Consider the following 23,067-nt stretch of genomic DNA (forward strand, 5'->3'; position numbering starts at 1 on the left):
TTACTAACCCTACAAGAGGGAAGAGTCTCCATCAACAACACCCACCGCACACAATTCACAATTCCTGTGAAGTTAGACATGCCTCCACCCTCTTGCATCTACTTCTACCAATTCTAACACCATTGTCCCTCCCAGGGCAGTCACTGCTCCTCTACCGAGTCTGCTGAACTGTTGTAATGGCCACCTAGAACTCACAGATGATACTCATGATTATGGGCGTTATTAGGGATTAGAGATCACAATTCAGGTAGAAAACAGTCTTCACTCAGATCTGAAGTGCTACAAGTGTGCATGAAAGCCTCTGACGTTCAGCGTTGTTGATCTAGGCATGTGTTACAGGGCTCTTTTAGTCCTGCCAGTTTTGTCTTCTCCCACCAGCCATCTAGTAAACCTGGATGACTGAAGGCCCTCAGCTGTAGCTCTGTGAGGCAGCAGTTGTAGTTCCGCTCTGTGTTAACGTCTGTTACTGGTTCTCCACCACCTCTTTTCTGCTGCTGCTTCTGGTCTATCTTGTGTAGAAATCTCTGGGCCAAAATCTCTGGGCTGATGCTAGCAGGATTCCCATTTTCTGTCTCTGAATCTGTTAAATTTAAGTCTGGTGAGATGGCTAACATGACCAATCTACTTGTTTGAATGTTCTTACCCCGTAAGTGCTAGTTACTTCATTCACATATTTAGTAGTTCTACTACAGCCTTTAATAAGGAGCTGTGCTGCAGACCTGAAGGCATGCAGTTTGAATCTCACCAGCTGCTCTGAGGGAGAGAGGTGAGCAATCTCCTCCCATGGGATTTGCTGCCTCTGAAAACCTGCTGGATGGTCAGCTGTGGTCAGCTCTGACTTGATGGTACCACCACCACCACCGGCCACCACCACCACCTCTACAACAACATTTAATATGAATTGTATCTCAATATTAAGAAAAAAAATTCTTACAACTGGACCAATATTGTGAGAGATAGCGAGAAGATTGAAGTTATTATTTCATCTTGTTTGGATCTACAATAAACATTCTTGATAACAGCAGTGAAGAAATCAAAAGGTGTGTTGCATTCGGGAAGTTGGCTATTAGCGACTTCTCCAAGATGCTGAGGAGCCAGGGATGCCAGTTTAAAGACAAAGGTGCCTCTGAGTCAAGCCATAGCCTTTTGAATGACATCCTATTCATCTGAAATTTGGACAGTAACTAAGGATGACAGAAAAAGAAGCAATGACTTTGGGTGTGGTGCTGGACAAGAGTACTGAATGCCCCACAAACTCGTATGTCTTGGAGAACGTGCAGCCAGGGTGCTCCTTGGAGGTAAGGATGGTGAAGCTTCGTCTTATATACTTGGGCATGCATCCTAACGGAGGGACCAATCCTTGGAAAAAAGGCATCATGCTGGGAAAGGTGGAAAGTCAGCAAAAGAGAAGAAAACCCTGTTTGTCTTCTTACGTTGAATCAACACAATGGCTGAAGCAAAGGGTCAAGTATATCAGGGTAATGAGGATGGCGCAGGAAAGGGCCGGGTTCAGGTCTGTTGTTTATAGAGTCGATACGAGTCCCAACTCAATGATATCTGACAACAGCATCTCAGCCGTGTAACAAGAAAGTAAAAGCCAATAACTAGAAAAGCAATTTTGAATAATCAGCCTTCTGCATCGCAAGGAAGATTGACTCAGTAGGCCTTGAGGAAGGATTGACTGTGGTGGGCAGGGGGTTAGACAAGGTGCACATGATGCTGAAGTTACTTCTAGGGGGACCTGTGCTGGGTGAGTGAGGCTGGGGAGTTATGACGAGCTTGAATTTGATCTGTGGGGTCTGAGTACCAGGAGGACCTTGAGAAGTTATCCGGAAATCTGGATCATCTCTGGGAGGTTGAAAAGGTTAATGAGAGGAAGTAATCCAGAAGCATCGAAGTTGGTTTCTGAGAGGTCAGGTGCTCATCCTACCTCCTATCAGTCAAAACCAAAAGCTCTAAATTATAAAATGCAAAAAACTCATATATATATTATGAGAATTTCTTTATTGCCAAATGGATACGTCTGTAGAGGCTGGACTTTTGCTTCCCCATCTGTCTTTCCTTTTTTTTGATGCTCCTGATAGGTTGGTTCCCTTTGGCTGCCTGTCTTCTGCCAATTGATTCAGCTCCAATTCCAAGCCAGCCCAGAACCTTAGGAAGTACCAGTCAACCTAATAACTTCTGGGGAGGTGGGAGGATAGGGCAGGGAAGGGAGCTGTCATCTGGGGGTAAGGGAAGAGGGAGGGTCAGGCAAGAAAAGAACAGAGATTCAGACTGAAAAGCGACCTCCAGATGCTGCAGGAGGACTGCCAGATGTTCAGCATAGGCTGCCTGAGAGGTATTATGTACCAGGTGCCCTCTACCCTGGAGTTTTCTCTAGAATGTTAAATATGAGGTCCCAGGACAGGGATTTAGAGGAGCCGGCCTGAGAAGGAAGGAAAATCCCCCTCAACAAACCCAATTAAAGAGATTTTTGCGACAGTCATTGGGGATATCTGACAGGCAGGCAAGATTCCCTTCTCTGAGCACAAGGGGGCAGCATAAGAACAGGTCTTGTCCTAGCTCAGATTTCTGCAGATAAGGGGGGGGGTCTATTTCTAGGTCCTATTTTCATTATTCATTTAATAATATTGGACTCCATGGGACTCCGTTTCTTTCCCTGTGAAGTGGTCATTTGGACACTGTAATCTCTCAGAGAACATTGAGGAGCCCTTTTATTTCATATTCCGCTTTCACCCGCTCAGCCTCAGGCTTTGCTGAGATATATCAGCGCTGTGACAATCACCAGGTTGCCAGGACGTGAAGACAGGGGCACGGGCACAGAATGTGAGCAAGTGGTGGCCTGAGGATGCCCCCAGGGTGTACAAGGCAGACATAGCAAATACCAGACTTTCACGTCTGTAATGCCAGTCTGAAGGAGACCTCTGGCTTCCTCTTAACATGGTGAGTCTTCTAGGGTAGAACAGGAAATCCCGGGGTCAGCTGACCCATGCCAACTCTTCTGCTGTGCAGCACTGGGCAAGTTGCTAATCCTCTCTGGGCTTTGAGGGATGCTACCCAGGATTTTATTTGGCAGTATGGCATGGCTGCTACATCTTATAAACCCAGAGCAAACTTGGGACAAGATGAAGCCCTATGACATCTACCTGTATGCAGGCCCCCAGGATGTCAGCTTTCATGGAGTCCATTGGTGCTTCAGGAGAAGTGGGAATCTCCCTCACCATTTGTGTTCTGGTAGTTGACTCAAAGTTGAACTGCAGACATGCAGTTCAAGGCCACCAGCTGCTCCACAGGAGAAGGATGGGAAATCTCCTCCCATGTGATTAACTGCCTCTGAAAACCCACTGGAGGGTCAGCTATGGTTCCAACTGTACGATACATAACAACAACAACAACAAGTTGATATGATGGCATATAACAACTACCAACACCACCAAAACTTTGGCCTGAGAGTGGAGGTGTGTGTTTTAGTTACCTAGTGCTGCTGTACCTTAAAATACCCAAGTGAATAGCTTTAATCAACAAATTTATCTTTTCAGTTTAGAAAGCTAGAGGTCCGTATTCAGAATGCCAGCTCTAGAGGAAACCTTTCTCTCTCTGTTGGTTCTGGAGAAAGGTCTTTGTCTCTTTTCAGCATCCATGAACCCAGCATTCCTTGGAGATCTACATGTGTGTTAGTATCTGCCTTTTCTTGGGTCTGAGAGGTTCTAAGCACAGGGACTTGGGTCGAAAAGACCTTCTGCTCTCTCCTTTCTTCATGGCCCATTTGTAAGATAAAAGGTGACACAGGCCACGCCCCAGGAAAACTCTCCCTACTGAAGATCAGGACTGTAAACTGAGTAAGGGTGGTGACTTATGTCAGGGTGAAGCTTCAAATGCTAATCCTTTTCATTAATGGAACAAAATAAACTAATCCTCGTTAATATAACCTGTCCTGCCTCATTACCTACAGACAAAGATTAGGAATTACAATATATCACAAAATGAGGGATAATTATATAAAACAGAGAATCAGGGCCTAGCCAAATTGACACATATTTTGGAGGAGATACATTCAATACTTGATAGTGAGCAATCAAGGGTCAGATGAGCACCTTCCTCCACAGGAAATCCTAGGCAAGTCCCCACCCACCTGTGAACTGCTGTTTCCTCGTCTTTCTAAGTCTCACTCAGGGCAAGATTCTCAGCATTTCCAACTCTCACCTGATCCCCTGCCTCCCCGGGTTAGAACGGAATTGGTTTTGTGCAAGAACTGGCAGGCATGGTGGCCTCTTCAGCTGGGCCTCAGGAGCTGCATTTCAGGGGGTAACAGCCAGATGTCCCTGGGCCAACTGGGAGGGAAGGGGTGGTCTGGCCCCACCACAGCTCCCTGTTGCAGTGCAACTCATCTGAGCCTTAGCCCTCTCCATCTCTTGATGTTTTGCAGTAGCTGGAGCCCAACATGTTGGGCCAAATCTGGGTGCCCCACAGAGTGGAGAGAGGGAGGTGCTGGGTAAGACCGAAGGGAGGACGCTTGAGCCCTTCAGACAGTAAGTGCATCCTCCTTATCTCTGTTTCTGAGGCCTCACACGTCTGCACAGCCTCTCACCTGCATGAAAGGTCCAAACTCGCTGTGAAATCCAAAAGCAACTCTAGCTGCAGGTACAGCAAAAATGCCTTATTTAAAATGTGCATTTGGCTTCATTGAAAGTAGGCTCAGGCTCAATATACTGTCAGGCCAAGTGGGCATAATCTCAGCAGTTTCAAGGGCCTGGGGCCTTCTCACATTTTCTCAAAACACTTTGTTGCAACTATCAGCTATCTCCTGGGGCAGGTCATAAAACCATGTCTAGGGGTAGACATTAATCAGATTATTTACTATTTCCTGGAACACACAGACATATTCAGGTATGCTCAGAGGTCAGCAAAATGGAATCACCTTGTTAGTGACAGTGGTGCTGTAGTCCTAGCTTCTGGCACCTGCACTTTCCCTGACAAATCTCTTATGCTAGATGTGCACTAGAGGCTGAGTTCATAAGGGAGTTCGTAAGGTGGCCTAGTGGCAAGAAGCTGCACTATAATCCCAGAGGTACATGGTTCGAATCCACCAGATACTCTGCTGGAGAAGGAGAGGCAATCTCCTCCTGTACCAGTCAGATCCAATTTGACAGTACACACACACACACACACACACATTAAGAGTTCCTGGAAAACCTCAAAGACCCATAACCTGCCCCCTTCCTGCCTGGCTATATGTGTACAGGTATATACAGGTATATGTGAACAGCTGTGGGTCAAGTGGACACGTGAGCACACCCTTCACATGCAGCAAAGAGTAAAAAATCCAACAAACACATGTGAACAGGTATACAAGTGCAAACACAAGCACCAAGAGGTTCATGTACACAGTCACACACATAGATGCAGGCACAGCATAGACTGGTACTTACAAACATGTGAACATGGTTAAGTCTATAAATGCATGTACATAGACAATCATGAACACAGGCACAGGCAGAAACAGACCTAAACAAATGTGTCCAAAAATGTGTACGTGGAGGTGTGTGTGTCCATATATGCACAGAGCACAGATCATTCTTTCAGTCTTCCCAAGTGTCCAGGGAAGGCCTAGAAGCCAATAGGAGCCTTTCAAAGTCCCTAAACTTCGAGTAATGGAGATTCATGGTACATACCTCAGAAGCCTCGGGATTGACTGGAGAGGAGCATCATCATTTTCTTAGACTCAAAGGCATAGCATCTGAAGAGGTTTGGGGCCTCATCTCGGGTGGTGTAGCCTAATAACTTCAGGTCCTGGGAGCTACGGTACACACAGTAGATCCTGGAGGAAGGAAAGGTGCAAGACTGCAGCTTGGGAGTGGGCAGCTGGTCCGAGCCAGGACTGGGGCTGAGCTGGGGAGGGGCCTCCACATCTGTGCATAGGGTTATGCGACACTAGGGTGAAGCTTTCAGCTCTCTCAAGTTCTGATTCTGAAGAGAGGGAGAAGAAGAGGGGAAAGAGAGGAGAGGAGAGAGCGAGAGAGAAAGAGAAGAAATGATAAGAGCTGGGTTGAAGTAGGAGCTGCAATGTCTGATTTCCTACACAGGAAATGAGCAGATCCTGGCTGAGGATAGTAAGAGCGGGAGAAATCAAAGGACTAGTTGTGGCTTAGCATCTCCCTGGGACTTCAGGGTGAGCAGCTACTGGCAGGGAGCCTTACAGCCCTACCCTGCAGAGAGCATGGACTGGCTGTGACCTTGACCACCAAGGACTCTAGCCAACTCCTGGCCTCAAAGAGAAATAGAGGGAAAGAACCCAGGCAAAAGGTTAGGCAGCTGCCCCAATTCCAAGAAAAGTGACCAAGCTAGCTGAGACTGGGGATGTGTCCAAATACACCCTTTCTGTGTGGCCATTTGGGATTCATCTGGTCCTCATTGAACTCCATTCCAGATGAGCATTTTTACTCCTGTTAGGGAATTTTTGTTAATGGAAATGTAATTGAAGTACCATAGAACTCATTATTATGATTCAGTATTGCTGTTGTTATTTTCTTAATTTAAAGTATGTTCAAATGTTGTACAACCATCACCACTAATTTCAGGACATTTTTATTCCCCCTAAAAGAATCCCAAATTTATTAGCAATTTCCATTCTTCCTTGCTTCAGCCAATGGCAGCCACTATTCTACTTCCAGTCTCTTTGGATGTACTTATTCTGGACATCTCGTCCACATGGAATCATCGACGACATGACATTTTGTGTCTGGCTTCTGTCGGTTTCACTGTGCCTTTGAAGCCTTGCGCTTCCATTTGTAAATGAGGAAACTGGCCCAGGAGGATGTTGGACTGTCTGTCATCTCATAGCTGGGATTTGGGTCCCCTTGTAGGGCCTCAGACTGGTTCTGTGATCCTGACGGCAGCTGAGGGACAGCATTGAAAGGACAAGTGCCTCCCAGGCTCTGGGCAGGGATTCAACTCAGAGAAAGAGACCATTACGGAAGGAAGCGTCCAAGGAATAATTGAGGTGGCTCAGGGTTTTGCTCTACTCCTGTGAAGAAGCCTTGGAGGCTTTAGCTATTTGAGAGACAAACAGAATTAGAGGCAGAAACCAAGGTTGAGATAGACATACAGACATACTACAGCAGAGGAAATACACAGTGAGATGAAAAGACAGAAACATTGCAAATCACAGAGACAAAGAGACATATGCAAAAGGTGCAGAGGGAGGGAGTGAGGAAGTGAGGGAGGGAGGGGTTGGTGGTGGAGGAAAGAATGGAGCAGAGACCCCACAGAGAGAAGCAGAGAGAAGTGGGTACCATTTAGTCATAGGAATCACACCCAGGATACTAACTGTCCTGTCAGGCGGGCGAGTGAGGGAACTATTGGGACAATTCAAAATCCTTTGCATCTGGATATGTTTGTGTTGGTGGCGGGGACCACTCTTCCACATGTTATGCAGAACTAGACTGTGCATAACCTGTATCTGTTCTCCATCAGGATTCTTTCTGCATCAGAATGGCCTTAATTGGAAGCTGGAGACAGTCCCTGAGTCCTGTAAGTCTTCTCTAGTTCTCTAGTTATTGAGCACCTATTATTTGCCAACCACTGTGCTAACATTGTCTCATACCCTTTCAAGGGTTAGGTGGCTAGGCTCAGTGAACAGGCTGCTAGCATACAGCCATGTGCCCTGAGAGGAAATATACACACTGGTCTGTCTGATGTTCCAAGGATTCCGGCCATTGCATCATTCCATCCCTGGCCTCTCCATGCTCCTACACCTGGTTTTTAAATCTCTTGCCTCAGAATGTGCTTCAGTTAGATTGCCTTTAGGAGCCATTTCCTCTCTCATCTTCAAGCTTTGGGAGGGAGGGTGGGAGGGAGCAGGGAGAATAGACGTGGCAAGGATAAGTGTCTAAGCTTTAGAGCCCTCCTTTGCCTCTCAAATTGCGCCCAGATCCTTCCATGGAAAAACCTAGCAGCTTCCTCAGGCATGCCTGTCTTCCTCTGTGAAATCCCCCACCTCTAAAGAAGCTGGAGGAACAATTGCTAATCAGCTTCTGAGAGAGACTCAGGAATGAACAGAGGAGCCAAGAACGCATGCCACAATTACCAGCAGCTGGTCCTCTCCCTACAGCAGCCTCAGAGCCCAGGTCCTAGCTCCCTTTCCAATTCTCTGGTTTTTCTCTGATCTCTTCAGCTTTCATCTGTGTCCTGATAGACCCAGAAAGACTGAAAGGCCCTAGGAATTTGCCTCCTCCTTCACTTACCCCCCCCCCACGGAGATATCTCCAAAATACTACTCATATTCTCATCTCTAAGCCTCTTTGCACATTCTTGTTCTGTGTGGACAGCCTTTCTCTATCTGCAAACTCCTATCCATCTTCTAAGACTCAGATTACAGTACAACCACTTTCTCTGTGACGCCTTCCCTCCCAGACCTGTTCTGTCCTCAGGTAGATCCTTCCCCTCGGGTCCCACAGCACTGTCCTCACTGAACATTAGTGCCACAGTCCTGCCTCTCGGTGCCCAAGATAGAGACTGGCCAGGTGGACAGTCAAGATGGCAGTTTGATAGATCTACAGAGCACCGGGTGTGAGACGGACTCTGTTTGGGAAATGACTGCCCGAGATGGTTCCCTTTCATGGCTCACAGCTGACCTTCTACTCCTCCTTCTCCAGGTCGCAGTTTACCTGTCCTTTCCTTGAGAAGTCTCTTGATCCTCACCTCAGTCTCCACTTCTAGCACCCCCTGAAAAACCGCTGGCTCCACTAGGAATTGCTCACTCAATGTCATGGCCACATGTTCACTGCTGTATCCTCAGCACTTGGGGATGGATGGATGGATGGATGGGTAGATGGATGAATGAGTGGAACTTCAGACTTTCCAGCTGTAAAATGGGGGTCATGATAATTCTGCCCTCTCAGTGCACCTGTGAATGTTGACTGAGCTCCTAGTTTGCTTTTAGCCCACTCTCAGCCTGTGCACTCTACCAGCCATTGTAAATGCTTATTGAAAGCAACTCAGTTCCTCCAAGGCCACTCCCATGGGCATCCTGAGTGCAGAGTATCTGGAGGAGCAGCTTGTGTGTTAATGAGGCAAGGGGAGAGGATGTGGAGGGACTCAGAGGCTTATAGTCAAGTGGGAGGCACAGGACTCAGGAATCAGATCACAAAGCACTGTCATCTGGGACAACCGTCTCCCCACAACCTGTAACTCCAGGTGGAACTCCAAGTTAACACTGTTGTGTGAGCCAGATCAGAACAGGAAGAAGGGAGGTCCAGGCAGTGGTGGCCCTGGTCCATGTCCGCTAAGGAGAAAGGCTGAGCTGGGTTCATCTGTGCTGTTGGGGCATTTGATGCTGCCCCATCATAACTCTTGTCCCAGTGCTTGTGGTTATTATACCCCAATCCCCACTTGCCTGTAAGCTCCAGTTGGGCAACGGCTGGGCCTCCCCTCTGGTTCATCTATGCATCCCTCGCAGAAAGGTCAAAGATTGACTGAGTGAACCAGTGAATGATGAAGACCTATAGGCCTGGGCACTGGTGAGTGACAGGCTAGTATCCTAGGCAGAAGGAGCAAGGTTGGAGCTTATAGAGTCTGATCCCCTAATTCTATGTGGGTCCTAGGGTGACCTCTGTCAGAGGCTGCTGTGCCAGGAGGGAATTCACCTTCCTCATCAGATCTGAAATGCCTCTACCAGTGAAAAGTAATTGTTGTTGTTATGTGCCATCAAGTCACTTGCAACTCACAGTGACCCAATGTACAATAGCCCTAAATGCTGCTCTATCGTGTGCCAATCTTATTGTCTCTGACACACCTACCCCCACCACCCAGTGACTGAATCAAACCATCTCATTGAGGGCTTTCCTCTCTTGTGTTGTTCCTTCACCCTCCCAAACATGACATCCCTCTCCAAGGAGTGGTCCCTCCTTGCAACATGCCCAAGAAGCAGCCTCCAAGGGGCAGGCTGGTTTCACTTTCTTCAGGACAAACCCGTTTCTTCTCCTAGCAGTCCATGGTGTATTCAACACTCTTCTCCAGTACCACAGCTCAAAAGCATCAATTTGGTGATCCAAGATGGTGGCGCAGGCAGAGACAGTGTGGTGAGCTGCGGGAGCAGCGAACCACTTAAAGCAGGGCCATTATGGCCTTCTACAGACTTCAGCTTATTGCTAATAGAACACTTAAACAGTTGATGACTGGCCCTCAGTGAAGATCGAGGCTCAACAACAGGAATTCAAGGATTCCCAAGGAGGAATGGGTGAGTCTCAGTGGCTCCCAACCCCCTCCTGCAGAGCCTGCACCATGCAGCACAGCCGCTGCAGCTCCATGAGGCTTCCACAGCCGGAACCAATGGATTCCCTCACCCAGGATAGATGCTGGGTGCCGGTCCTCCTCAAGACTGGTACAGTGAAGCCACCACACTGCCGCAAGGTGGACTTGTTCTGGAGAGAATTCTTGGAGCCAGGATGGCGGCTGTGGGGGAAGCGGGCGCCCGCTGGCCACCCGCACAAGAGGGGCCGTGCACAGGCCGAGAGTCCATGTGGCGGGGTGGGGGGCATGCCCCCACCGGGCGCCCGTGCTGAGGGGGCCACGCGTCTCCGCCGGCTGCCAGCACTGGGTGGGGACGTGCGACCCACTGGCCGCCTGCGTAGGAGGTGGGGGATGGGATGCATGCCCGCCATCTGCAGGTTTGGGTTTCCTTGGACAGGCCAAAGAAGACCTGTAGAATGGATTGCTGAAAGTCACTGTGAGTCTGATGACCTTAACAGTAGCAGCATGCACAAGAGGACCCACATCCTAAATGTACCACATATTTTGTTCTGTTGAATGCTTCTGCCAAAAGATGGTTAGACCTGGGGGGAGTCTGTTCACAATTCTCAGGTTCCCTTTATCATATATAAAGGGGGAGGGCAGTGACACCTACTTCAAAATATAGGTTGACCACTTATGGGGGGGTAAAAGTGGCAGTGCTGGAATTGGAGACACTATCCCTGACCACAGAGTCCTCAGTCAGGTGAGGAGACCAGACTGGGGTAGGGGCAATTGGAGGGGGAGTATACCAGCCAGCTCCTGGGGGGTGTTGCCCTGCTCGGGATGGGCTGCCCTCGGCCCCCAGCTCGGGGCGAGCTGTCGCGGCCCTCAGGGTGAGCTCCTCAATCCCCAGATTGTGCCATCTGACCCCTGGGTGGGGAAGGGGGAAAAAAAAAGAATGCCTAGGGTATCCAGAGAATGTTACCTAGGCCACCTTCTGCCACCTTCTCCCCCAGTAAACCTGAAAGCAACACCCTCAAAGCCCTTCTGTTTGTAACTTACAAGTTTGTTCTCTCTAGGTTTGCTCCCTTTCCTATAGGTAATCTTAATACTGAGTTTTACTCCAGAATTGACCCTGAACCCAGTGCCAGTGACAAAAAGGAAATACAACTGACAGCTAAGGAAGCAAAGGAGGATGGAGCCTCTGGGTTCAACCAGCCGTCCCCACTGGACCCACCTGGGAAAACACTTTGCAGCCCAGAGGGGAGCAAATGACAGGAAAATATCTTCTAACAGAGCAAGAAGGCAAGCAGCTTTAACCCAAGACCACCAATAAGGAGATAAAGCGTCCTCCCTTCCCCCCTTTACATCTATGCCCCTGTTCAGCATGAAGAAGCCAGAGAGTCGGCATCCAGTTCCCAAATCAATAAGACAGTTGGTTTAATTACCATTGGAAAATGCTTGTCATTCCTCTGTAGCATCTGGTCCCCACTGGACCCTCATCATTTCCTTCACCTACTCCCCCCACTGACCAAACTGTGCAGCTCTGCAACTGTATCCTGGCCCATCCTCACCCTTCTGCCCCCAACCCTCACCTCCTTGTACCCCCAATATGTTTTTCCCAATAAAAGAAAAAAAAGGCATCAATTCTCCCTCTATTATCCCCAGTCATTATCCAGCTTTCTGACGAATAGCAAGTAATTGCAGAGACTATGGCCTAGATCAGGCACACCTTAGTCTCCAGACTGACATCGTTGCTCTTCAGCACCCTGGCAAGGAACCCGACAGCAGACTTTTTCCAATGCAATTCGGTTTTCAATTTCCTGGCTGCTAGTACCAAGAATCTTGATTATGAAGCCAAGCAAACTGAAGCTGTTAACAATCTCAGTTTCTTCACTATTCATAGAAATGGAATTAAAAAAAATATTATTCCTGGAAAGTCATTAAAATAAAAATTACTATCATGCTAGGAGCATGCTTTTCAAATCTGTCTTTTTAAATTTTATTTTTATTATTTTTTTGCGTGTACTGTCAAATCGGATCTGACTGGTACAGGAGGAGATTGTTCCTCCTTCGTCAGCAGAGCATCTGGTGGATTCGAACTGCTCACCTTTGGAATTTCAGTGCAGCTTCTTGCCACCAGGCCACCAGAGCTTGCCTTAGATCATGCTTTCATGTGGCACAATGCATCTTATTTCTATATCTTTGTTTGATAAGAACTATTGAAGATAAGTTCACTTACTGTAATTGAGCAGATCGAGGAACTTAAGTAAGGGTGGTGTAGGAGGGCACACAGAGGAGCCCCTTCTCCCCATCTGCCCCTGTCCTTGCCAGGAGTGGACTAGAGTGTCCCCTTGTCTAGACTTCTAATCGCCCTTGATTCTGATCTGCTTCCTTGGCATCTGTGGGACCCTGTCTGGAATATTAGGTCTTGCCAGGAGGTGTGGGCTTCTTGTCCCCAAGTTCAGTCTTTTCCCATTGAGCCATTCCATGGATTTCAGCACTATGTGTGTGTGTGTTGGTTTTAGATTACCTAGCCTTGAACTCAGGCTCTGCTGCTAGCAGGGAGCTTGGCCTGTGCAGGCCCTGATCTGTTCAGTGGAGGGTGGGGAGTAATGAAGCCTAGTCCACATCCTCTGCTCTCCTTCAACCCTGGGCCTGTCCGCTCAGCTTCTTCTCTCATACCAGCCCACCCACCCTGAAGCTAAGGAGATCCCCACAGAACCAGGTCCAAACTAGAGATCACCTTCACTCTGCTGGGGCAGACTCACTAGGAACAAGCAGGGAAACAGGAGTGACAGGTGCTGGGAGGTCCTCGCTGATGCTCAGATCTAGCCAGGCTGCCTTTTCTGCCCCCTTGTGGTGGATTCCTGCTGAATCCCAATTCTGCAGGCAGAGCCAGGACTGATCCTCTGGTCAACTCCCTTCCAGCCCCACCCTAGGCTTGCCCACGTCTTCATTCTTTGCACTGTAGTGAGTAGTGCTCTAGACTGCAGCTCCTTGAGTCTGGGATCTATCATCTCTCTGTGTCCAGCCCATTGCCCAGTGAAGAAGACTGGGGAATCTTGTGACTCAAGCAGACAGCATGCTAGGGACTGGATCCACCCACAAGCGTGTTTGGGGAGAGGGGAGTATACATCTTCCTTCCTATTTCTTCTTGGTTTCTCCCCCGCTACCCCCCGCCCCTTGTCTTGATGACAGGTATAAAGTCCAAGTCATGCTGCAAAGTAGCTAACTTTAAGTAAGAGAAATTTATTTTCTCACAGTTTTGGGTTCAAGAAGTCCAAATCAGGGTACTGACGGCACCAACACCTTCTGAGAGCTTTGAGAGAAAGAGCTCCACGCTTCTCTCCTAGTTTCTGGTGGCTGCTGACTCTCCCTGCTGCTTGTGTAAGAGTCTTCACTGGCACCAGCCTCCTGTGTCACACTCTTCACACCTCTTCTTCCCTGTCATAAATCACCACTCAGAGGGATTAGGATTAGTACTCCTCATACTCCTGCTCATACGGTACTTCCTGACTTTTTCAGTGTCAATCACTTCTTTCTGGTACAGTGATTCTGTGTATTCCCTCCATTTTCTTTTGATGCTTTCTGGGTCATCCAATACATTGCCCACACCAACTTTCAATATTGCTACATGAGGCTGATATTTCCTTATTATTATCCAATTCCAGCTCTTTGCACATTCCATTATAATGATATTTTAATTCTATTCTATTCTATTCTATTCTATTCTTATAATTAATAATTATATTATTCCTCCCAAGCTGCACTTTGCCTGCATTATACAGGTGACACAGCCTTGGTTGCCACAGTCACTGAGTCAATCTATCTCGTCCAGGGTCTTCCTTTCCTGTCCTGACCCTCCCCCCTTTGAAGTAGGACTTCTCAAAGGACTAGTCCCTCCTGGTAACATGATCAAAGTATGTCAGATGGAGTTTCAAATTCCTTGCCTCCAAGGAGCAGCCTGGTTTCACTCTCTCCAAGGCAGACCTGTTTGTCCTTTTGGCAGACCATGGTATTGTTCAATACTCTTCTCCAGCACCACAACTCTAAGGCATCAATTCTTCTGTTGTTCTTATTCATTGCACAGCAGGTAATTGAGAAGACCATGGCCTGAATCAGGTGCACCTTAGTCTTTACACTGAGATTGCTGCTTTTCAGCACTCTGAAGAGGCCCTTGACAGCAGATTTTCCCAATGACCTCGTCTTTTGATTTCCTGAGAACTGGTGCCAAGGGTGCTGATTGTGCATCTGAGCAAGATGAAATCATTAACAACTTCAATCTTCTCCTCCATCTATCATGATGATGCCTGTTGGCCTGGTGTTGAGGGTCTTTAGTTAATTGAGATGCAATCCATATTGAAGCCTGCAATCTCTGACTTTCTGCAGCAAATGCTTCTTCAAGTCCTCCTCAGTTTTGGTAAAGGTTGTGTCATCTACATAACACACATGTTGATGAGTCTTCTTCCAATCCGGATATCAGCCACATTCTTCGTTAAAGTCTAGCCTCCCAAATGATCTGTTCACAATATAGATTTGAAAAGGTAAGGAGAAATATCTTTATCTATATCTATATCTGTATCTTTCACTTTTTTGGTATTAGATGCTGTCAAGTTGGCTGCAACCCATAAAACCCTGTGTACGATAGATCCTAATCCATCCTGGTCTTGTGTCATCTGCACAATCTTTGCCATGTTTAAGCCCATTGTTGCAGTCACTGTGTTAATCCATCTCATAGAAAGTCTTCCTTTCTTTCATGGACCCTCGTGGAGGGGATTATTGAACATCTCATTGACTTCCAAAAGAATGAACAGGTCTGTATTGGACAGGGTGAAACCAGGGCGCTCCTTGGAGGCAAGGGTGGTGAAAATCCGTCTCACCCCCTTCAAGCATATTGTTAGGAGGGGTCATGTTTGGAAAGGTCAGCATAAGAGAGAAAGACTGTCTACTGGAGGGATTGACACGGTGGTTATTTCAATGGGTTCAGGTGTGTCAGAGATTGTGAGGATGGCACAGGACAGGCAAGATTCAGGGCTGTTGTTCACAAGGTCACTGTGAGTTGTAGCCAACTTGATGGGACATAACCGCCACTACTTTTTCAGTATTCTTCACCAACGGCACAATTCAAAGGCATTCATTCTTCAGTACTTATTCCTTGCCCAACTTTCAAATGTGTAGAAAACCTTTGTAAATAGCATAGATTGGGTAAGGCCCACTTTCATTGTTAAATGGACATCTTTGCTCTTGAGCGCTTTAAAGAGGTCCTTGACAGATTTGCCCAGTACTAAGTGGTTCTTATTGGCCAGTCTCTTGCTAAGAACTTTTCCAGTCTGATCCTCAGCAGTTTCATCAATCCCATTTCGCACACAAGGAAGCGGAAGCTGGAGGGTTAATGTGTTTCCTTGTTCTTGGGCAACACTTTGGGAGTTTGCAGTCAGTGTCCAACCTGGGTCCTCTTCCCCTTCCATACTGTCATCTTGGAACAAAATATTCCCACAGGTTTCTCTCAACTCATCTGTGGCTGGATCCCCTCCAGTGTCTCCTTTTTCAGTGAGCAAAACACCATCACCAATGGGTTCCAGTGAAGGAGAAGAAATTCAGGCCATGAACCCCAGTGAGCAGGAAGGGAGAACATTTGTCTATTGAGGTTGGTTTTCTGGTCGTCCCCACAAGTAGGCTCCCTGTTTCATGGAATACATGGGAACTCAGACTGGGACAAGTCTCTTCTAGCTCTGTGGGCATCACAAATTCAAAGCTTGTCCAAGCCTGGATTCAGTGTTGTCCTCCAAATGGGATTCTTCTTCTAACATCTCCATCCCTCCATCCTGCAAACCACCAACCTGTGAGTGACCTTGGACTTTTCCTCTGACTCCCCTCCCCATGTTACTGTCCACACATCTCTGTATCTGCCATCTGCTCTCCATGCCCACTGAGCCCCAAACCCAAACTATTGCCTGACACATAGTAGGTATTCAACTCAGTACTTGTTGAACAAATGAATAGTTCAGGCCCTCACCTCCCGCCTCTAGAGTCCCTCTCTCTGGCTCATTCTCCATTCAGAGTAACCAGAGTGACAAGTTTGCAAGGAGATGCCAATTTGTCCCCTTTCTTCTCTGGTTTGAAGCCTTATGTGTCTGCTCCTGAGCTCAAGATGAGATTCACATGCCCTCTCTTAGCTTATAAGACACTAAGTAACCACCTGACCAGCCTCCTCTCTCCATATCCAGCTATATATAAACTAACCAGCCATAACTAACGAGGTGCTTGTGGGCGGCCAACTGAACCAGGCTGTTTTACGAGTCTGCGTCTTTGCACATGCTGGTCCCTCCACCCCATCTGCCTGGTGAACTATTTGCGTTTCAAGAGGCTGTTCAAATACCACCCTGATTAAGAAGCCCGACTTGACCACCTTGTGTGTCCTACACTGAGCTCTGTTGCCATCTTTGGGTCATCAGTTCCCTTCTAAATGGAAGGGAATGTGTCCAGAGCAGGAACCTCATCACATTATCTCTGTGTGGTGCGCTCAGCACAGGCCTTCGTACAGAGAGAAGGAATGGAGAAATGTCTCAGGGTCACTTAAACCTGCAATGTAGGAGGTCATGCTTATGTACCTGAATATGTGTCCTGTACTTTAATTTGACAGAAGGTCGCTCTTTTAGAGTTTATTGATGTCTGTATAACAAACAACTCCAAAATGAAATAACTTACAATGATAGCAATTTGTTAGTTCTTGTGACTCTCAGCGTTGACTGGGCTCTGTCGGGAAGTTCTTCTGGCCCAGGGAGAGCTGCTGAGGGCACTTGTGTGGCTTCATTCAGTGAGAGCTCAGCTGGGGCTGGAGTTTCTTATCCTTGAGAGCCCCTATGTCATTTCCCATCTTTCTGCCATCTTTCAACTTCTTTAGAGCATAGTGGTTGACTTCTGTGAGGGAACTTTCCCAGACAACACATTCAAAGAGCATATGGCCCAGTGGACAAGACCTTCTTAGACCTTGGCTCACGTCACAGTTGCTAATGTTCTACCAACCAGAGAAAGTCACATTGCTAACACTGAGATCAGGATGTGGCTTATGGATGCCATCAGAATAACTGTCTACCACAGTGATGTTTCCTTCTTTAGAAATAGCCATAAGTACACATGTGAACTCTCCTCCTCACCTATTAGGTCAAGAAGAGTGTGGCATCAAGATCAGAGAGAGACTCATCAATTACCAGCACTATGCAGATGACACAACCTTGCTTGCTGAAAGTGAGGAGGACTTGAAGTACTTATTGCAAGAGATCAAAGAATACAGCCTTCAATATGAACTGGACCTCAATGTCAAGAAATAAAACTTCTTACCACTGGACTGATAGGCACCATCATGATAGATGGATAAAAGATTGAAGTTGTCAACAATTTCATCTTACTTGAATCAACAATCAACACCCTTGGTACCAGCAGTCAGGGACTCAGGAGATGTATCACAATAGGAAAGTCTGCAGTCAGGGACCTCTCAAAATTATTGAGGAGCAAAAAGAAAAAAAAATTATTGAGGAGCAATGATGTAAATCGAAGGAATAAAGTGCATCTGATTCAGGCCCTGGTCTTTCCAATCACTTGTTATGCATCTGAGAGCTAGACAGTGAATAAGGATGAGAGAAGGAAAATTGATGCCTTTAAGTTGTGGTGTTGGGAGAAGAGCCCTGAACATCCCGTAGACTGCCAAAGAACAATCAAACATGTCTCGGAGAAAGTGCAGGCAGAGTGCTCCTTGGAGGAAAAGTGATGAGGCTTCTTCATCTCACAGCCTTTGGACATGTTGCAAGGAGAGGCTATTCCTTGGAGAGTCACATCGTACTTGGAAAGGTGGAGGGCTGGTGAAACAGAGGAAGATCCTCAACCAGGTGGATTGACGTGGTGACTGCTGAAATGGGCTCTAGTGTGTCAGGAAGTGCGAGGATGACAAGGGATAGGATAGGGTTCAGATCTGTGGTTCATAGGGTCGCCATGGGTCATACTCAACTTGATAGCATCTATAAGCAACAACATCAGGTCAAAGACAAACTTAATGTAAAGAGTATTTTGAAGTGGTCTCTTATCTCCTCACTTTGAGAATTAAGTCCAGTGAAAATTGGAGCTTGTCCATTAACAAAGCCTAGGTCTGCAGGTGGTGCCATCTCCCACCTCAACCTAACTCAGCCCCAACCTCTCTTGTGTCCAGCATCAGCCGTGTTCCTGGGAGGCTGCTCTTTAAGAACCCCTGTCCCTGCTAATCACAGAACAGGGAAGGATAGCCTTTGCTTTCTATACAAAGGGTAACAGCAGGAGCTGTAGGGAATTATCATGAAAGGCAGGACCTTTTTTTTTTTTTTGGTTTGGAGAGGACAGGTGAAAAGAAGCCTTTCTCTCCTTTTCCTACTCCTCACCTATCACTTCCTCTTCTCATATCCTGTTTTCCCATTTCTGATTTAGGAAGTTGAACTAAGTAACCTTTAAGATTCCTTCTAACATCTTGTGCCTCTACTCCTGTCATCATCACCCTTTTATGATTATTGCTTGACTACCAAGCACCACCATGGGCCATCTGCCAGGTGAGCATTTGCCATGCTGTCATGGCTTGCATGTCATGAGGATTCTGGAGGCTATGCTACTGGTATTTCAGGCATTAGCAGGGTCATTCATGGTGGGTGGGTTTCAGAGGAGCTTAGCTAGGAAGAAAGGCCTGGTGATCTACTTTGGATAATTAGCTGATGAAAGCCTTATAGATATTAATAAACATTATTTGACTTGTTCACTTTAGACATGCCATCAGGAGGGATCAAATTCCAGGGAAAATATTCCATTTGGTGACGTGGTGTATCAGCAGGGCAAGGGAGACCATTGATGAGATTAATCGTCACTGTCCCTGCAACAGTGGGCTCAGATATGCCTGTGATAGTGAGGGTAACACAGACTCATCACAATTTTGCTCTGTTTCAACAAGACCCTCTGAGTAAAAAAGGACATGATGGTCGCTATCAATCCATGTGCCTGGTGAGCATAGGTTCATCTACCTGCTCTTCCTTAAGAAATACCTGCAAGTTAGTAGAGTTTCATACTGTAGTAATGTACCCTAGTAGGAACTGACCCATAGCTGACCCCCTGACAGTTAATTGCATGGGAGGAGATGACCCATCCTTCTACCAGATTTGAACCAGGTACGTTTGAAATTACAGTGCAGCTTCTTGCCACTAGGCCACCAGAGTTCCCCTACACTATGGACCTTTAAAAGGCTGCTTTTCAGGCCTGGGGTGCACTATTCTAGTTTATTTTTTGTCTATCCCCCAAATATTTATTCATCATCAACTTTCACTCTTTGACAGGCACACAGTTTCTTTAGTTGTTCGTCCATTAATGGACATTTGAGTTGTTTCCAACTCTTTGCTATTATAAATAGTGCTGCAATAAATATAGTTACATGCCAGTTTGTGTTGCAGTTCCTATTTCTAGTAGGGAGATTGCTAGATCAAATGGTATTTCAATTCCCAACTGTCTAAGGAAACCCCAAACTATTTTCCATAGCAGTTGCACAATTTTGCATTCATACCAGCAGTGTATGATGGTACTGAAATCTCCACTCTCACCAATATTTAATGCTTGCTGTCATGGTCCTAGTTTCTATAGAAGATGTGTTGTAGTTGACGTAAGTGATGTTTACTAAATATTTCTGGTATCAATTATAGTCACATGGTGGGATTGTGTATTCTCTCTTAAGTTTGAAGGTAGACTTGCTGGGACAAATGCCATAGAAACAGAGGTGCCCTACATCACTGCTGAGTTTAAGTTTTAAAAGTCACTGTTTGATGCATCGTGTCTCCTTCCTTTCCACCATGGTGGCCTTGAAAGCAAGGGTTGAAATGGAGCCTCTGTCAGCCTGTGACTTTGAACAACGTTAGTGTGTGTGGAGCTCCCTGCCTGGTATGTGCAACATAAGAAGGAAACTTTTCAGCTAAGCTGCTGAGATTTCGAAGCTGTCACTGCAGCATAACTTAGCCACTCCTGACTGGCAAATGCATTCAATTTCAATAGAAGATATTACAAAGCTGCTGGAACCCTCTGGTCCTCATAACCAGGCTTCCTGGTAATGGCAAAACATTCTTCAAACCATCGGGCATATTTCAGTAGATGTCAGTATGGGTCTTGGTGGCAACTTGGTCTTGGAGGAGCTTGGGGAGCAAAGGATTCAGGGACTCAAAAACACAAGGAAATCTCCTCCCTCAACCCTTAACCCAACCAGGGAAGAGGATTCCTTCTCAAATCGGGCTACTTGGGGACATCAGAATTTATATTATTTTCATGGATTTTTAACCTAATCTTTCAAAGTTGGGTTTAAACTTGCGCTTTCAGGAGTGGTTTGTTTATTTCCCCCCTCTCACAGCTTCCCTGAGACGCCTCAGCAGCCCCCACCTCTTGACCCGGGTGAGGCAGTGCTCTTGACTGCTTGCAGGTGATTACTTTGTAAAATATTTTTAAACCCTGACAGCTCTCCACAAGAGAAGCGAGCTGTAGGAGAGTGCAGTGCCTTTAAATTCCTCTTGACCTTTTAGGAAAAGTAATTTGAAATTTGTGTTTTGCTACGCTTCCTCAGCACAGTTGGAGAATGCAAGGTGGTGGTGTGTTGTCAAAGACATGATTTCCAGCTCATTGCTTCGTGAGCCTGTAAGTATAGCATCGGTCTCTTTTGCAGGGGCTGGTGGTATAAGTGGGTAGGGGTGAAAATGTCCCACAAACCCCAGTGGCTATTGTGTTAATTCTGGTTCATGGGAATCCCATGTGTGCCAGCGTAGAACTGGGCTATGGAAGGTTTTCAATGTCTGAGATTTTGAAGATTGCCAAATTTTTCCCCCTGAGGTACACTGGGTAGACTTGAATTTACAAACTTTTCGTTAGCATCTGACTGTGCCAACCATTTGTAACAATGCCCAAAGAAGAAAGAAAAAAAAAATCCTTGAGGCTTAATGATTATAGCATAAGGGTACATCGAGCCTGGACCAAAAAGACCCAGAATTCCCTCACTATGTTCTTAATCAACTTATAAAAGTTCACACCTGAAAGAATTCTTAGAGGGCAGCCAGGACAATTTCCTCGTTTAGCAGTGGGAGAATAGAATCCAGGGGGCAACAAGCTAGTTAGGATAGCTTTAGCAGGAGGAAGAATGATGGACTGGAAAGAACATAGAGTCAGCATTGGATAGACTGAACCTTGAACTTCACCTTGATTAGCTCTGTGATTTTTCAGATGAATGACTGTACTCTCCAAGCCTTAGGGTCCTCTTCATATATGACTACGAATGGCCAATTCTGAGACGTCTCTGCTGGTATAGTCTGTATGGAGTTGTGTTGCTGACCCAAAGGCTGGGCCTATTTGTTAGTTCAAATCCACCAGTGACTCTGAGGGACAGAGATGATCAGTCTCCTTCTGTGTGATTTACAGCCTCAGAAACCCAACGAAGGGTCAGTCTGTGAGTTCTGATTCAAACCCAATGAGAGAGAGAGGAATCCAGATACAGGGAATATTTAATGAGGGCTTGGTATACACTGGTCATTTATGCTCTAAATACTATTACATGTGATGGCCATTTTAATTCTCAAAGTAACAGAAATACTGGGAGGTAGGTACTATCATTGTTAACATTTTTATTGCAGTTGGAGAAATGGAGTCACAGAAGGGTCAATAAGCCAGGAAGCGAAAGAACAGAAAACCTGAATTCAGATTATCAGTTTCAGAGCCCATGCTTTTAAGATTTCTCTGCTGGACTATCATGTGGAAAGATTATTCTCTTCCTTCCTCCAGGGCTGCTGTGGAGTTTAATCCTACACGTTCTGACACTCAAAATAGAGCTTGACATGTTAGAAGTAAGTACTCCATGAGCACTGTTTTTTATTGTCATTGAGGAAGCAACAACTTATCTGAGAAGTAGTCCCCCAGAGATCACACCTGAAAGGCTTCATGGAAGGTTCATTCCAGGAACCTGTTACACCTGGTCCAAGAAGACGAGGAGGAAGTTGTGGATCTGAGCCTTAAGGATGAATTGCTCAGGGGTCTTGCGGGTTGTAGGGAAGGGTGTACTAGGCAGAAGGAGCAACAATGGCAAGAACCCAGAGGCGTGAAAATGTGTGTGCTTGCAAATAAAGCCAAGCAGGAGCTGCGTGGATTTTACATAGACGCTAAATGCAGATGCTAAAGGAGACCTTCCCTCCATCTCAGCCAGTTTCAGACTAAAACTCAAACAACCCGAAAACTGAACCTCGGGCGCCTCCTGGTGGCGATGACTAATATCAACAGGCCGATCTCCCTGACAACGGTTTTGGTCTTTTTTCTCAGATTGGATTTGCTGGGAAAGTGATATAATAAAAATTAAGGCATATGTGTTCTTTAAAAAAACTATATTCTCCCCAGTTTATCAAAGTAATTCATGCTCATTGCAGTACATTTGGAAAATACAGGAAAGAAAACGCCGCAGCATTTTAAATCCATTATCCCGAAGTCACTGCCATTAATATTTTGGCATATTTGCTTCCAGTGTTTCTCTCTTCATATATTTTTTCACATAGTTGGGGATTTTCACTGCTGTCTAATTGTTCTGCCTCAGAGTGACCTTCTGAGGCTGTAAATCTCAATGGGAAGAAACTAACCATCTTTCTCCCAAGGAGCAGCTTAGGGGATTGAACCTTTGGGCTAGAGAGATGTGACCTTTGGGTTAGCAGCACAAATCCCTTTGGACTGCACTATGAGAGCCCCTGGGACTAGGATTGCTTTAAAAAGATTTGAATATATAAATAAAATAAGTCTCTCCAGTATCCTCTCCTTTTC

General features: G+C 46.4%; 1 pseudogene; it reads right to left on the reverse strand.

The window, feature by feature from the left end:
• Positions 1–308: 308 nt before the first annotated feature.
• Positions 309–23,067, reverse strand: part of LOC102852650 — a 33,000-nt pseudogene continuing 10,241 nt past the window's right edge.

Source organism: Elephantulus edwardii, unplaced genomic scaffold, assembly GCF_000299155.1.
Source record: "Elephantulus edwardii isolate Elephantulus edwardi_28Jun2011 unplaced genomic scaffold, EleEdw1.0 scaffold00092, whole genome shotgun sequence".
In the NCBI taxonomy this organism is placed as follows: Eukaryota; Metazoa; Chordata; class Mammalia; order Macroscelidea; family Macroscelididae; genus Elephantulus; species Elephantulus edwardii.